Raw genomic sequence first — 17127 nt, 5'->3', positions numbered from 1 at the left:
AATATGTTCATATACTGAGATGTGATATATATGTGCATTTTTAATTTTATCTGAAAATCAGAATTAGAGAGAGAGAATCTTCTACCACTGGTTCACTCCCAAAATGACTGCAACTGCTGGGTCTGGGCCAGGCTGAAGTCAGGAATCTGGAACTCGGTCTAGGTCTCCAACATGCGTGCATGGGCCCAAGCACTTGAGCCATCTTAGGTTGCTTTCCCATGCTTATTAACAGGAAGCTGAATTAGAAGTGGAGCAATCAGGACTGAAACTAGCGCCCATAAGGGATGCTGGCATTGCAGGCGATGACTTAACCCACTGTGCCACAAGGCCAGCCCCTAGAGGCTTTATGATAAACAGGTTACTTTACTCAATTTTGAAACTATGAAACTGACAAAAAAGGAAGAGGTAGGGATAGAAGAGAGAAGTGAGATACAGAAGTAGCAGCTGACAGTATTCCACAGCATAGTGGGGTAACCGTAGTTTGTATGCTGTATGCAGAACTGGAAGAGAGGCACAAACACAAAAAATTATAAGCAATGGAAAAACTAGTTGCCTGGTTTGATGGATTTATGCTGTATATGTGTGCTGAAATATTTCACTGTACCCCATAAAGAGGTTAAGATTACATGTTAGTCGATAGTTTCTTAGTATGCAAAATTGGAGGATCTTCAGAAAGTTCATGAGAAACAAATACTGTGCATAGATTTCAGTGGTTTCTTTTAACAGAAAGCAAATTTACTTTCTAATTCCATTTTCACTGACTTTTTGAAGTGTTCCTTGTGGTTACATATGCATGACAGGTGGTCATGTTGATTGAAAATGCATTTAATCTTTCACTGAATTTTTCACAAACTTTTTGCAGAGCCCCTTCTCTCCTATTAGGAGTGGAATTGTTGGCCACAGGGTGACCTGATTAAATACTAGCTGTTGACAGATTGCTTCTTTTGTTAGATACTTACAACTTCTGTGGGTTTACACAATCTAATCAGTTAGTATTTTCTCCTTTTTCGTGTCTACCAGTCTCATAGGTATGCAGTGCTGTTTTGTGTGTGTGTGTGTGTGTTTAATATTTCTTTGATTATTAGCAAAACCAAGAATTTCAGTTGTTTAGCTGTCTTGGGTTATTTTTTGATAAATTACCTATTCATATCCTGTTTTTTTTCCTATTGTATCATATTTTTGTTACTTATTTCAAAGTATGTGTTTCTGTGTTTGCCTGGTGGCTGTTACTACCTTATCAAACGTTTATTTTGGTAATTGACTTCTAGTTGAATTGGACAGTAGTTGGAGAACATAATTTACATGATTTTATATAATTCCAGTTTATTTACTTTGTTGGCTTATCAGCCTAAATTTTTATTTTAGTGATTGCTTTTGAGTTTTTAATTGTTGCTACATTCTGTCTTCAAATAATATACTACCAAATCTATCTTATTAGGAAACTTCTAATAGTAAATGTTAATTTTTCTCTCCTGGGCATTGTACTATTTTTGAGTACATTTCACTTATACAAATGTTCTGAACTTCATAGTGCATAATTATTAATTGTAGTTTAAACAATAATGCTTTATAGGGACTTTTGAAATGACCTTTATGTAATATTTATTATCTCTCGTAAACTTTATTTTTTATAGTTCAGATTTTCTTCTGTTGATATTTTTCTTCTGCTTGAAGATATCTTAAGTGCAGGTTTTCTGGTGATGACTTATTTTTTAAATTTTTAACTGATAAATGAAAAATTAGTATGTGGAATATCTCGATATTTCAGTATATATATTCCTTAAGTAGCCTTCAAATCAATATAAACTTACCATTTTCTAAAACATTTATCATTTCCATATGGTAAATACATTCAAAAGCCTTTCTTCCAGCTTGAAAAAAAGTGTATATACATTATATTATCTTTATCTGTAGTCATCCTGCTCTGCAAGATAACACCAGAACTTCCTTCTCCTAACTATAACTTAGTACACAGTAATCAGGCTTTTTCCTTCCCTCTCTGCTTCTTGTTCTTGACTTCTATAGGATCAACTTAAAAAAAATATATTAAAGAGAGATATCACATCCATTAGTTCAACTCCCCAACTATTCATATTGTCTAGGACTAAGACCGGCCATAGCCGGGAGCCTGGAACTCAATTCAGGCACCCCACAGAGGATCGGGGGATATGAACCCAATTACTTGAGCCATCATACTGTCTGCTAGCATAAGTGTTAGCAGGAAGCTAAAGTCAGGAGCTGTGTATCAAACCAACATACACTGATACGGAAAATTGGGTGTCTTAACCAATGTCTTAACTGCTAGGCTAAATGCATGCTCTTAAGAGATCAACTTTTCATAGACGGATGGATAGATAAATAGAAAAAATCCGCTTTATATATAAATATACACACATATATCTACACATATCTATATCCCACATGAGTGAGATCATGTGGTATTTAACTAGTTATAGTCTTTTGTGTATAGATATACAATTTGCTGAATCATTTACTAAAAAGGCTGTCCTTTACTGTGTTTGAATATTTAACGACTGTTGAGGATCAGTTGGCTGTAGATAAGTTTAGGTATATGTTTGTGTTTTCTCTGATCTGGTTTTATCCATTACCACACTGTTTTAATGACTATAGCCTTGTATTTTTTGAAGTCATATAGTGCAATGCTTCTTGCTTTATTCTTTTTGCTCAAGATTATTTCAGCTACTTATTTCAGCTCCGATATGAATTTTAGGAATGTTTATCTAGTTCTGTGAAGAATATCATTAGCATTTTGATAGGAATTGCATTGAATCTGTAGCTTGCTTTGATTAGTGTGGACATTTGTTTGTATGAAATTTTAATAATAGTGATTCTTCTAGTCCATGAACAAACTTGAGATGTCTTTCCATTTCTTAGTGCCCTCTACAGTTTCTTTCATCAGTGTTCTATAGTGTTTGTTGTAGAGATCTCTTTTGTTATATTTATTTGTTGATATCTGAATATGTGGATCACTATTGGAAATGATACTTCTTGATTTCTTTTTCAGATAATTCACTGTTGGCATATAGCAACACTGCTGATTTTCTGTCTTGACTGTCTGCCCTGCAACTTTACTGAATTCATTTATTGGTTCTAATAACTTTTTTGGTGGGGTCTTCGAAGTTTTCTATATATAAGTGATCATATCATCTGTGAGCAGTGACGGTTTGACTTCCTCCTTTCCAATTTTCTGTTGTTTATTTTTCTTGCCTAATTGCTTTGTCATGTAAGACTTCTAGTACTATAGTGAATGAAAATGGATATCCTTGTCCATCCAGTTCTCAGAGAAAACCTTCAGCATTTCCTATTTAGTATGATATTAGCTATTGGTTTGTTATATATGTCCTTTATTATACTTAGAAATATTCCTTTTACTTTATTCAGATTTTTTTTATCATGAAAGAATATTGAATTTTACAAAAAAAATTTTGTGCATCTTGAGGTCACTACAATATTGTTATTCATTCTGTTGGCCTTTCTTTACTAGGAGACTTTACTATTTTTGACTTTCTACTTATTATTGGTTTGTTCGGGTTCTCTATTTAATCATCATTTGATATTGCTTATGTGTATGCTTACAGGAATTTTTCCATTTCTTCTAGGTTGTCAAACATGTTAGCATAGTTATTCATAATGCTCTATACTGATGTTTATTGATATGCACATACTGAGCTACCCTTGCATCACAGAGATAAAATCTCACTTGATCTCAGTGAATAATCTCTTTAATTATACTGTTGTATTTAGTTTGCTAGTATTTTGTTGAGAATTATTCATCTATGTCCATCAAGATATGGGCCTGTAACATTTTTTTGGTTGAATTATTTTCTGGTTTTGGTTTCAGGAATATTCTGGCTTTTAGAATGAATTTGGAAGAATTCTCTCCTTTTCAGTTTCTTGGGATCATTGAAGAGTGGTATTAGGTCTTTAGAGTTTGGTAGATTAGCAGTGAAGCCATCTGGTCCAGGGCCTTCATTTACTAGCAGACTTTATCAGCGATACAGAATTGTTACTCATTGTTGGTCTGCTCAGGTTCTATATTTAATCATGATCTGATATTGATTGTGTGTGTGCTTACAGGAATTTGTTAGTTTCTTTTAGGTTGTCAAATTTGCTAGCATACTTACTCGTAATGATCTCTATTGATCCTTTGTATTCTGTGGTATCATTTGCAAGGTCTCCCTTTTCATTTCTGGGTAGTTCTTTTTAGGGGGTTGGCTCTCTCTTTATCCCTGGGTTCCTGTAAGCTTTCTTTATTGCTCTTGACTCTTCATTTTTTTCCACTCCTGTATTTTCTTCTTCTTCTTCTTTTTTTTTTTTTTTTTTTTTTTTTTTTGACAGGCAGAGTGGACAGTGAGAGAGAGGGAGAGACAGAGAGAAAGGTCTTCCTTTTTCCATTGGTTCACACCCCCAATGGCCGCTGCGCTGATCTGAAGCCAGGAGCCAGGTGCTTCTCCTGTTCTCCCAAGCGGGTGCCGGGCCCAAGGAGTTGGGCCATCCTCCACTGTACTCCCGGGCCACAGCAGAGAGCTGGACTGGAAGAGGAGCAACCGGGGCAGAATCTGGTGCCCCGACGGATTAGAACCTGGGGTGCCGGCGCCACAGGCGGAGGATTAGCCTAGTGAGCCGCGGTGCCACCTTCCACTCCTGTATTTTCAGATAGGTTATCTTTTAGCACCCTAATTCTTCTATTTGCTCTGTTTTTTTATTGATGCCTTATATCACATGTTGCTTAGTATATTTTTCAGTTCCAGGACTTCTGTTTCCTTTTTAAAGATTGCTTCCTTCTTTCTGTGTCTTTTTTAGACTATCAGATAATTTCCCTCTGTCCTCTTGAAGTTTATTGCATTTTCTTAAGACCGACCTGAATGAATTCTTCATATGAGAATTTACAAATTTCAGTTCCTACCTGATTGGTTTCAGACACCTTATTTTGTTCCTTAGGAGAGGTCATGTTTCTCTGAGTTGCTGATGGTGTTTTCAAACACTATCATCTGCACATTGAAAGATTATGTATTTATTCTAGTCTTCATAATCTGGCTCTGCTCATGCCTATATTTCCATAAATTCTAAGCAGTCCACTTATCTGAGCCTGTGGACATTTCTGCTATTTCAGTACCAGATGATACCCTAGAGTCATGTTTGCCATGAGTCCACTGTTGGTGGATTTTCACTATTTTAGCACTACATTGCATCCCAAGTCCATGTTTGTCCCACATCTACAGGATTGTTTGGATGACATAGGTGAACGCCTTGCAAGGGTAGTCTGTCTTTGCAGTTTTTTCATTTGGGGCTCATATGGGCCCAGATGCCTTGCCCTCAGTTAGCCACCTGAGTGAGCACTCCGTTTCTGGGAGTCATCATGGAGTTAGGGTCCCCTGCAAGAATTGTTGCCCACATCTCTTTTTTGCCACTTAGGAAACAGTTATTCTGTCCAGGTTGTGCTGACTGAGGTTAGGGAAGAATGGGGTGGCCCTCTTGTAGGCACATATGCCTGGATGTTGGGACAGATGGAGCCCACAGCCTACTAAGATCAACACAGTACAGGGGCGGGATGAATGCCCCTGCTGCTATGGGCTGCATAATACTGAAGTGAAATTCTTGGCCCAAGACCACTGCAACCAAAGGTCTCCACCTGGTGCATTGTAGAAAGGTCTCTCCTTGGGCACTGGCTGTGGACAAGAAATATTAGGATCTACCCTGTGTTAATTTTACCAGCTTGGCAATGAGTTCTAAGATACGCCTTTGCTAATTTTTCTGCTTTACTCTGCTGTGTGGGAGTAATCTTGCTCCTCTTTTTGCTGTACTAATTGGGAGAGTGGTGTTGAAACAAGTCACTTTGGCTACCCGGCAAAATACTATACTAGGTTGCACCTGAACCTCATAGCCACAGACTTGGAGGTGTAAATCAGGCCCATGCCCTGGCTAGGGGTGACAGAGACCTGAAAACAGGTCTCTCCACTGGTACTGAAGTTGGCCTGGTGACAGTCAAGTCTGAAGAATCTGTTTGCAAGCATGGACTCTGCCTGATGCTGTACTGGGATGGCACAAACTCCTAAGCGAGTCCTGTGCTCACTTTTCTCCCTCACTCCCAGTGAGTAGTTTTCCTCCACGCTGTCTGCCTCTGGTTGAGGGAGGGATGGTGGTGGTAGTCTCTTGACCACCTGGCTAAGGAGGATCTTGAGGTTCAGTGTGCAGTTACTGACCTGGGGCAAGGGGCCACGAAGCTTTGTCCAGCAGTGGATTTCACTGTGGTGGGATTGGTACCAGATTTGGGGACTTAATTCATTTTTCTTCCCCAACGTGGGAGGTGTTTTTCTTGATGCAATACTGCCTGGGTTTAGGAGAGGGTGATTCGGGCAAGCCTTTCCTTCCTACCTTCTTCAATGTACTTTCTTTCTATTTTCATACTGAAATAGACATACTAAAACTGTGGTATCTTCCCTGGTTTCCATGGCTCTTTTGTTAATTATTAATTTCTTTTTAAAATTTTTTAAACCCATAAACCTTTTATTTAAGGTATACAAACTTGTGAAAGTAGTTTGGCATGTATGGAACTGTTGAAATTGCTGTCTTTGTGGGGAGATGATTGCTATAACATTTTACTCAGCTGCCATCTTGCTTCCGATTGCATTGTTTATTTTATATGTCTGATATATACAAATGTTTATCTTTGCTGGGTTTTTTTGTTTGTTTGTTTTTGTTAATTTGAAATGCAAAGTGACACAGAGAAAAGGAGCATGGGAGATCTTCCATTCACTGTTTCACTCCCCAGATGTCCACAAAAGCCAGAGCTGGGCCAAGTGAGAAAGTCAGGAGCTAGGAAGTCCATCTGGTTCTCCTGCTTTGATGGCAGGAACCCAAGTACTTGATTGATTGTCTGCTGCTTCCTAGGATGCATATTAACAGGAAATTGGAACAGAAGCAGAGGTGGGAATCAATCCAAGAACTGCAAAGTAGACTGTGGGTATTCCATGCAGCGCCTTAACCTGCTACATCCCAGTATCTGCCCCAACTTTTTCCCCCCCAAAGCCAAAGTGTATCCAGATTTATTAGAGATTCTTTTCATAAACAATTGTAGTATTTCAGGCAGGACATGATCAGACAGTCATTAACAGTATACAACAACATTCAAACTCTCTTCTTCAATGGACTACTAAAATCAGAAACCACTATGAAACCCAGTGAAGTCTTGATTTGATTCTCTGATTAGGGAAAGTTCAGACTGGGAGTTGACATTTCACATTTAGCATGTCACTTAACAACTTTTCACAGGTTGACCCTGACCATTCAGGATATAAAATGAAAATGACAGAATTATCAATTTGAGAATCCATAATGTAGAAACGGAACCGTAGTCTTTTTGAGGGACACCATCTCCATAGTGTCACTGTTAAGTCCAGATTGCCTGTTGTGCTGGTAAAAAAAATTATAGTGTGAAGTCCCAACAGGTCTCTGGGTTTAAGTCTATATTAAAGGTGGACAGGGAGGAGGAAGAAGACATAAAATTGAATTTAGTTTTTCCATGCCACAAGATTTTGTGTCAATGTTAGGGAATCCCTCCTCGTGGGAGCCGAGAGGAAGTCTCTCAAAACTAGAGGAGAAAAGTGTTTCCCCCATATCAATCCAGCTTCAGAGACATTCTGTTACTGACTTGTGCGGCTTCTTCAGGAGCAACAGTGAAGTGTTCTGTGTGCTTAAAAAATAGCTTAAAAAGAAGTAAAACACAAGCTTGCATTTTTTTAAAACTTTATTAAAAATAGTATTTCAAATGGTACAATCCCTGGAAGTACACAGTTTTCAAAAATGCACATGCTTTACTTGGCATCTGCAGCACCTTCAGCTTTCTGTTCCTGGTCTGTTTTGACATTTCCATTTTCGGTAGGGTTAGTTCCATATTTGCCGCTTTTCTCTTTTTCCGTTTGGGCTCCTCTTCTCCCTTTTTGAAGAGGCCTTTATTAGGCTTGGGTTCTGGCTGTGAGGAAGGGAGCTGGTTTAGTAGACAGCCTTGCAGATCTTTTCTGTGATTCATCCTTCAACTTGGCCTTATCTCCTTTAGCCTCCCCTTCAGCCTTTCTTTTGAGCATGGTGGGGGCAGCAGTAGGGCTTAGGTGCGGGTAGGCAGTGGTTCACAGGTTTTGGCCAGTCCAGAGGCAATTCTCACCCCTTCTTTCCTTGCATTTGTATTTGAAAGATACTTCCAGATTAGTTTAGTGGTTGACTCTTCATTTTTTTTTTCAACTTTTATTTAATAAATTATTTATTATTATTTATTTAATAAATATAAATTTCCAAAATACAACTTTTTTTTTTTAACTTTTATTTAATGAATATACGTTTCCAAAGTACGAATAGTGGATTACTATGGCTTCCCCCCCATACCGTCCCTCCCACCCACAACCCTCCCCTTTCCCACTCCCTCTCCCCTTCCATTCACATCAAGATTCATTTTCGATTATCTTAATATACAGAAGATCAGCTTAGTATACATTAAGTAAGGATTTCAACAGTTTGCTCCCACACAGAAACATAAAGTGAAAAATAATAGATGATTTTTTTTAATGATGATGAAATCAGATCAGACCTATTGTCATGTTTAATCCCAGTGAGAGTCAAGTTGGGAGTTGATAGTTTCTTTTCTTTTCTTTTCTTTTTTTTTTTTTTTTTTTACAGAGGATCAGTTTAGTATGCATTAAGTAAAGATTTCAACAGTTTGCACCCCCATAGAAACACAAAGTGAAATATATTATTTGAGTACTCGTTATAGCATTAAATCTCAATGCACAGCACATTAAGGACAGAGATCCTACATGAGGAGTAAGTGCACCGTGACTCCTGTTGTTGACTTTACCAATTGACACTCCTGTCTATGGCATCAGTAATCTCCCTATGCTCCAGTCATGAGTTTCCAAGGCTATGGAAGCCCCTTGAGTTCTCCGACTCTTATCTTGTTTAGACAAGGTCATAGTCAAAGTGGAGGTTCTCTCCTCCCTTCAGAGAAAGGTACCTCCTTCTTTGAAGACCTGTTCTTTTAAATTATGGCAGCTTTTATCCCCATAACCTCCCTCCCACCCACAACCATCCCATCTCCCACTCCCTCTCCCATCCCATTCTTCATCAAGATTCATTTTCAAGTATCTATATACAGAAGATAAGCTTAGCATGTGCTAAGTAAAGATTGCAACAGACTGGACCCACACAGACACACAAAGTATAAAGTACTGTTTGAGTAGTAGTTTTACCGTTAATTCGCATAGTACAACACATTAAGAACAGAGGTCCTACATGGGGAGTAGGTGCACAGTGACTCCCGTTGTTGATTTAACAATTGACACTCTTATTTATGACGTCAGTGATCACCCAAGGTCTTGTCATGAGCTGCCAAGGTTCTTTCTGCTGAGATCTCACTCACAGAGATCTTTCATTTAAGTCTTTTTTTTTTTTTTTTCCCCATAGTGCCTTGGTTTTCCATGCCTGAAATGCTCTCCTGGACTTTTTAGCCAGATCCAAATACCTTAAGGGCTGATTCGGAGGCCAGAGTGCTGTTTAGGGCATTTGCCATTCTATAAGTCTGCTGTATATCCTGCTTCCCATGTAGGATCATTCTCTCCTTTTTAATTCTATCAATTATTTGCAGACACTAGTCTTATTTATGTAATCCCTTTGACACTTAATTTTACCTTTTTGATCAATTGTGAACTTAAACTGATCACTTTAACAAGTAAGATGGCATTGGTACATGCCACCCTAATGAGATTGAATTGGAATCGCCTGGCACATTTCCAGCTCTACTATTAGGGGTAAGTCCGAGTGAGCATGTGCCAAACTGTGATCTCTTCCCTCTCTTATTCCCACTCTTATATTTAACAGGGATCACTTTTCAGTTAAATTTAGATGCCTAAGAATAATTACGTGTTAATTAAAGAGTTCAACCAATGGTTTCAAGTAGAACAAAAAAATACTAAAAGGAATAAAATAGTAAATTCTTCCTCATCAGTCAGGACAAGGGTTGATCAAGACATTGTTTATCATGGTGTCCATTTCACTTCAACAGGTTTCCTTTTAGGTGCTCAGTTAGTTGTCATCGATCAGGGAGAACATACGATATTTGTCCCTTTGGAACAGGCTGATTTCACTCATCATGATGTTTTCCAGATTCCTCCATTTTGTTGCAAATGACCAGTCCCCATGTGTTTGCATATACTCTAGGGATTCCTGAGTTGCTAATTTCCAGCTTCATTCCACTGTGGTCTAAGAAGCTGCATGGTATGATTCTGATTCTTTTGAATTTGCTGAGACTTGCTTTATGGCCTAGTATGTGGTCAATCCTAGAGTAGGTTCCATCTACTGCTGAGAAGAATCTAAATTCTTTAAGTGTAGGATGAAAAGTTCTGTAGATATCTGTTAGATCCATTGGGTCTATAGTGTCAATTAAATCTACTGTTTCTTTGTTGATCTTCTGTCTGGTTGATCTGTCTGTTGCTGAAAGTGAAGTATTAAAGTTCCCCAGTACTATTCTATTGGAATCTAAGTCTCCCTTTAAGTTCCTTAACATATCTTTTAAATAATCTGGTGCCCTGTAATTAGGTGCATATACGTTTATAATAGTTCCATCTTCCTATTGAATCAATCCCTTAATAATTATATAGTGCCCCTCTTTGTCTCTCTTAACAGTTTTTATGTTAAAGTTTATTTTGTCTGATATTAATATGGCTACGCCAGCTTTTTTTTGGTTTCTGTTGGCATGGAATATCTTTTTCCAACCTTTCACTTTCAGTCTGCATGCATCTTTGTTGGAAAGATGTGTTTCTTGTAAGCAGCAAATAGATGGTTTTTTTTTTTTAAGGAAGTTGTGTTTTTTAATCCATTCAGCCAGTCTGTGCCTTTTAACTGGAAAGTTGGGCCATTTACATTCAATGTGACTATTGATAAGTAGTAACTTTGCCCTGCCATTTTCCCAAAGATATTTCTAATATATTCTTTGAACTTCCTGTGATCTTTTACTGAGAGATTTTCTTCCTTTACCTTCTTTCGTATTGATGACCGTGTTTCTGTGTTTCTATGTGTAACACATCTTTAAGCATCTTTTGCAACACTGGACGAATGGTGACAAATTCTTACAATTTCTGTTTGCTATGAAAAGTCTTTATTTCACCTTCATTCACAAATGAGAGCTTTGCAGGATGTAATATTCTGGGCTGGCAGTTTTTTTCTCTTACTATTTGCCTAGATCTCACCATTCCCTCCTAGCCTGTAGGCTTTCTGATGAGAAGTCAGTAGTGAGTCTAATTGGAGATCCTCTGAGAGTAATCTGACGTTTCTCTCTTGTACATTTTAGAATCTTTTCTTTGTGTTTCATTGTGGTGAGTTTGATCACAATGTGTCGTGGTGAAGATCTCTTTTGGTCATGTTTATTAGGGGTTCTATGAGCTTCGTGTACTTAGATGTCTGTTTCCTTCTCCAAACCTGGGAAGTTTTCTGCTAGTATCTCACTAAAAAGGCCTTCTAATCCTTTCTCTCTCTCCATGCCTTTAGGAACTCCTAGAACCCAGATGTTGGGTTTTTTAATAGTATCCTGTAGATTCCCAACAATATTTTTTAGATTTCTAATTTCCTCCTCTTTTCTTTGGTTTGACTGTATCCTTTCCTGTTCTCTGTCTTCTAAGTCCAATATTCTCTCTTCTGCCTCACTGATTCTGTTTGTAATGCTCTCAAATTTTTTATTTATTCTATTGAATTCTTCATTTTGATTTTTCTTCACTATCTTAATTTCATGTTCTACTAAATTCCTCATTTCATTTTGATTCCTCCTCAAGATTTCAGGGGCCAGCACTGTGGTTCAGCAGGTTATCACCCTGGCCTGAAGCGCCGGCATCCTATATGGTGCCATTTCCAGTCCAAGCTGCTCCTCTTCCAATCCAGCTCTCTGCTATGTCCTGGGAAATTAGTAGATGATGGCCCAAGTCCTTGGGCCCCTGCACCCACATGGGAGACCCGGAGGAAGCTCCTGGCTGCTGGCTTCGGATTGGCGACGTTCCAGCCGTTGCCGCCAGTTGGGAGGTGAACCATCGGATGGAAGACCTCTTTCTCTCTGCCTCTCCTCTCTCGGTGTAACTATGACTTTCAAATAAATGAATAATTCATAAAAAAATATTTTATTTTCATGAGAGAGATTTGCTGCCCTGTCCTTTATGGGTTTCTGTAGTTCATGCATTTGTTTTTGATAACGTTTAAATGTTCTTATCATAAATTTTTTGAATTCCCTATCTTGCATTTCTTCTTTCTCATTATCTTAATAATCTTGTATTGGAGTGTCATGTTCATTTGAGAGTTTAATGATGTCTTCCTTGTTCTTGTTTCCTTGGTTTTTGTGTTTGTTGTTTGGCATTCTGGAAATATTCTTTGGTTTCTTCTTTTTTTTCCTACTTTTTTCTTGTTATTCTGTGACTCTAGATCAAGTGGACTGTCTGCTTTTGGTGAATCTCTAGAGGCTTGTGGTGGGTGTGGCCAGAGATCTCTATTCAGTTCTTCAGGGTTAAGGGTGTGAAAAGGTGACACACCCAGTTTAGGCATGGTAAGTCCTCTCTCTCTCTCTCTTTTTTTTATTCAGAAGTGAAGTAATTCCGCTCAGCTGAGCTCTTCTCCTCTTCTCTTCTTGGCAATCAGTGCCTGCGAGGTAGCCCCAGTGGGTATAATATTCGTCTGCTCTGTCCCAAGGACCACACAAAGGGTCTATGCAGTCTTCAGTGTAAGCTCAGATTCCCCTGCGATGTCTCACCAGGTAACCAAGGCCAGCCGAGTTTGTGGCATCTCCCACTGAGACTACTCACGTCTCAGCCACACTGTGAGTTCTCCCACACACCCTCAGTTGTTTGTTTGTTTGTTTGTTTGTTTCCCACAGTCCCGGTTCATAAGCTCCACACAATCACTAGGTCTTAGTCTTCTGTTATTACTCCCAACCAGAGTCAGGTTTTTCTGGTTGGCTGAGGGTAGGCACAGCCCTGAGCTAGTGCAGCTGTTACGTATGTCCAAAATGGAAGCTGCTCTATTGTCTCACATACCTTTGTAAGGTGTGTGTAGAGAGAAAATCGTGTCCATAACATCCCTTTTATTTGTTTTCTCTCCTCTAGTTAGCCTGGTGTACTTTCCCCCAGGGGGCTTCAAGCCTTGTTCCCTCCAGGCTCTTCCTGCCGCTTTTCCGCCAGGGCCTTGGGCTACTGTGGTTTCACTTCACCTCTCTTTCCAGCGCTGGTGTGGAGGAGACTCTCGGTGGCTGGGTTCCCGAGCCGTGGGCACCCGTCTCCTCCACGTAGATCCACCGTGTCCCTCTAATTCTGGAAGAGTTTCCTTTGCAGTTTTTTCCTTAATTCTTCCCTGAAACTTCACTATCTCCACTTTTATTAAACTCTCTTTTCCCGGACTATCAGTGAGTTCCCTCCTTATTCCGCCATCTTGGAGCCCCCAGAAAATTTTTGAATTGAAGGAAGACATGAACCTCCCAATTAATATAGTAAAGGACATTTAAACCCTCAATAATTTTAAAGCACATGTGCTTCAGAACAGAAGAAGAATATAGAGTGAGGGTGGGAGTGTGGGTGGGAGAGAAGGTAGGGTGGTATATATTACTGTGTTCCTAAATCTGTATACATGAAATACGTGAAATTTGTGTATCTTAAATTAAAAAAAAAAAAGAGTGATAATATAGTTCACAGAATAAGTAACTAAAATTTGAAAAGCTGGATCACAGAGCTACACTTTTACAACATAAAATATTTAAGTTCAAAAAAATAGTGATTATCTTCTTTAGAATAAAATATAAAAGGATTCTCCTGCAGTAACAACTAAAGGGAGGGGGGACAAATTAAAAGACATGCTATTCTTCAAAGTCAGTGAACTGAAACTAACTCAGCTGTCAACTGACTCAACTCAGCTACATTCCTGATTTAAACCAAAGAGATCAGTCTCTCATCCTTGCTGCCTGACAAAGGAAAAAACAAGACTAATCAGGAAGAATATATTAGCTAGTTTTACTTTCTGTATTACAACACATGCAAAGAAGTAGAAAAATCATTAGGGAAGAAATCTTATAAACTGTAACCAAGTCCCATCCCTACTAGCCTTTGTTGTAGATTCATTGGGTCCCAGTATCTCTTGGATTCCAATATTTACCTTGCATTTCCTCTGTGAGGTTTAACTCATAGCAGGATTGTCACTATGTAGTTAATATCTCAATGGCCTCTGTTCTGAGAGCTCTTGCAAGAACTCACAGGCAAAGCTCCCAGCTGCAGACCCTGAAAATCATTAAGCACTCCTATGGCTAACATTCTCATATTAGCCTTAAATTGAGATGTTTTTCAGAAAATTCAAGCCTCTGTCAAAGTAAATGATACCCGATCTACTCCTGGACCCAGATAGACCAGAGTCTCTCCTTACCACTCCAGAGGAAAGATGCTGGCCCCTATCTCTGACAGTCAAAGGAAGCCCTCATACACTGTGGGCCAACCAGAGACCCACACCTGAGCTGGTCACACACTGCTCTTCCCCAGCTTTTTAACTACAAGATTCACTGTCTCTTCTCTGCTGGAGAGTCTGGCATTTGACTGGTAGCTGCCCAGCTCCTTACTCTCCACATTGTGATAAATACCTACTCTTTTCCACCAGCCCCATGTCATTGGTTGGCTTACTGTGTGCTGGGTGAACAGACTGAGTTTATAGCAAAAATCAGCATTCTTAGTTCCCTCACTCCCAATTTCTTATATTACCTCCATAGAAGTATTCTTTTGTGTGTGTGTTTTTTTAACTTCTCTGTTTCAAAATAGCATGCCATAGTGTTCTACATTGAAAGTCTTAATACAGGTAAACATTTCTTCCCTTAAAATATCATCTTATTTTGAGAAACTGCTTTAAAGTTAGCTATCCTTGGAAAGATGACTTTATGGTAAAGACTGAGTTATTAATTTACAATATTAAAAGATCAAGAGGGGCCTGCACTGTGGTGTAGCAGGTAAAGCCCTGGCGTGCAGCATTGGTGTCCCATATGGGCTCCAATTCGAATCCCAGCTGCTCCACTTTCTATCCAGCTTCTTGCTATGGCCTGGTAAAGCAGTGGAAGATGGCCCAAGTTCTTGGGCCCCTGTACCCATGTGGGAGAACCTGGAAGAAGCTCCTGGCTCCTGGCTTCAGATCGGCCCCAGCTCAGCCATGTGGTAGTCTTTTGAGGAATAAACCAGTGGATGGAAGACTGACTTTCTCTCTCTCTCTCTCTCTCTGCCTCTGCAACTCTGCTTTTCAAATAAATAAATAAATAAATCTTTAAAAAAGAGAGAGATCAAGAGTGGTCATTGCGGTGCAGCACAGAGTCAAGGTATGGTTCAAGTCTTGACCTCTCTGCTTCTGATCCGGCTTCCTGCTAATGTGCACCCTAGGAGGCAGCAGATGATGGCTCAGGTACATGGGTTCCTGCCACCCATGTAGGAGACCCAGTTGGAGTTTCTGGATATTGGATTCATCTTGGTCTGGTCTCTGCTATTGTGGGAATTGGGGGAATGAACCAGCAGATTTCTCTCTCTCTCTGTACCACACTGTCATTCTAATAAGTAGAAATAAACATTTAAAAAAAAGTTAGTGGGTGGGCTTTGTGGCTCAGTGTGTTAACTACTGCTTGGGATGCCCACATCTCATTTTGGAGTGCCTGTTTGGGTCCCAGATACTGTACTTCTGATCTAATTTCTTTCTAATGTGCCTAGGAAGGCAGTGGATGATGGTCCTTGCCCCCTGTGTGGGAGACTCTGATGGAGTTCTGTGCTATTGGCTCCCTTAAGGAGTCAATCCAGAGGTGGATGATCTTTCTCTTTCTGTCACTCTCACTCTGTCTCTCCCTTTCTCTGTCATTCTGCCTTTCAAATAAACAAACAGATCTTAAAAAGAGAAATGATGGGTTATTTAGGTGTCTATAGAGGTCTGACCAGTGTGTTTTTTTTCATTTGGAAAGCTATCTGCTGTGCCATATGTTAGAAGGATACTAAAGCATAGTATTGGATCAAGAAGAGTTAAATATATGATTAACAAATTTAATTATTTTAGGACCTGTTCAGGCATTTGGATCCACTTCCATAATAGGAACTTTTTCCTGACTTTGGAATAAAGCAAAATTAATTGCAGAGGATAGGAAAATATAAAAACCAAAATTTATTAACAATTTGTAGTATGTGTTTTGGTACAGTGGATTAAGCTGCTACTTGAGACCCCTGCATCCTATATTGGAGTATAGATTTTAGTCCCAACGCCTTGTGCTATCCAGCTTCCTGGTGATTTCTCTAGGAGGCAACAGTGCTGACCCAAAGTCTTTGGGTCCTGCCATCCCCTTGTGAGGTCTAGATTGAGAGCTAGATTTAGCTCCTGGCTTTGGCCTGATTCATCTCTGGCTGTTGTGGGCGTTTAGGGAGTAAACCAGCAGATCAAGATCAATCTCTCTGTTTCTTATTGCCTTTTAAATAAATAAATGAGGAACTGTAAAAAGAAGTTCGCGGAGGGGCCAGCGCTGTGGGGTAGCAGGTAAAGCCGCTGCCATATGGGTGCTGGTTCGGGTCCCAGCTGCTCCACTTCCGATCACGCTCTCTACTATGGCCTGGAAGGGCAGTAGGGGATGGGCCAAGACCTTAGGCCCCTGCACCCGCGTGGGAGACCCATAAGAAACTCCTGGCTCCTGCCTTCGGATCGGCACAGCTCCGGCCATTGTGGCCAGTTGGGGAGTGAACCAACGGATAGAAGACCTCTCTCTCTGTCTCTCTGCCTCTCCTTCTCTCTGTATAACTCTTTCAAAATAAATAAATAAATAAATCTTTAAAAAAAAGTTCATGGAAAGAACACCAATTCTTGAAAAAAAATTTTTTTGAATTATATTCCATTTCAGATGTCAGGCATCCTCTGTATTGAGACAGTTGACTATGAACCAGGTGTAACAAATAGGAGAAAAACTTATTATGTTGTAAGGAATATGGAGAGTTGAGACTAAGATTCTAAACATGTGTTTCACCTCCTCTCCCCCAATTTTTTTTCATTCATTTTTCTTACTCCTGTTTGCTCCTCTGAACATGAAAGAATTGGGCT

General features: G+C 39.4%; 1 protein-coding gene and 1 pseudogene across 11 annotated transcripts in view; one reads left to right on the top strand and one right to left on the bottom strand.

The window, feature by feature from the left end:
- The window catches only part of COP1 (COP1 E3 ubiquitin ligase), a 209809-nt gene that overhangs the window by 40311 nt on the left and 152371 nt on the right, over nt 1–17127 (top strand). The gene's annotated exons all lie outside the window — the stretch shown is intronic.
- On the bottom strand, nt 7701–8228 carry LOC127493527 (non-histone chromosomal protein HMG-17 pseudogene; annotated as a pseudogene).

Source organism: Oryctolagus cuniculus, chromosome 7 (genome assembly GCF_051225735.1).
Source record: "Oryctolagus cuniculus isolate XC-2025 breed Fujian yellow rabbit chromosome 7, ASM5122573v1, whole genome shotgun sequence".
NCBI classification, from domain to species: Eukaryota; Metazoa; Chordata; class Mammalia; order Lagomorpha; family Leporidae; genus Oryctolagus; species Oryctolagus cuniculus.
The sequence above is the reverse complement of the archived record's forward strand: the minus strand, read 5'-3'. Positions and strand labels throughout refer to the sequence as shown.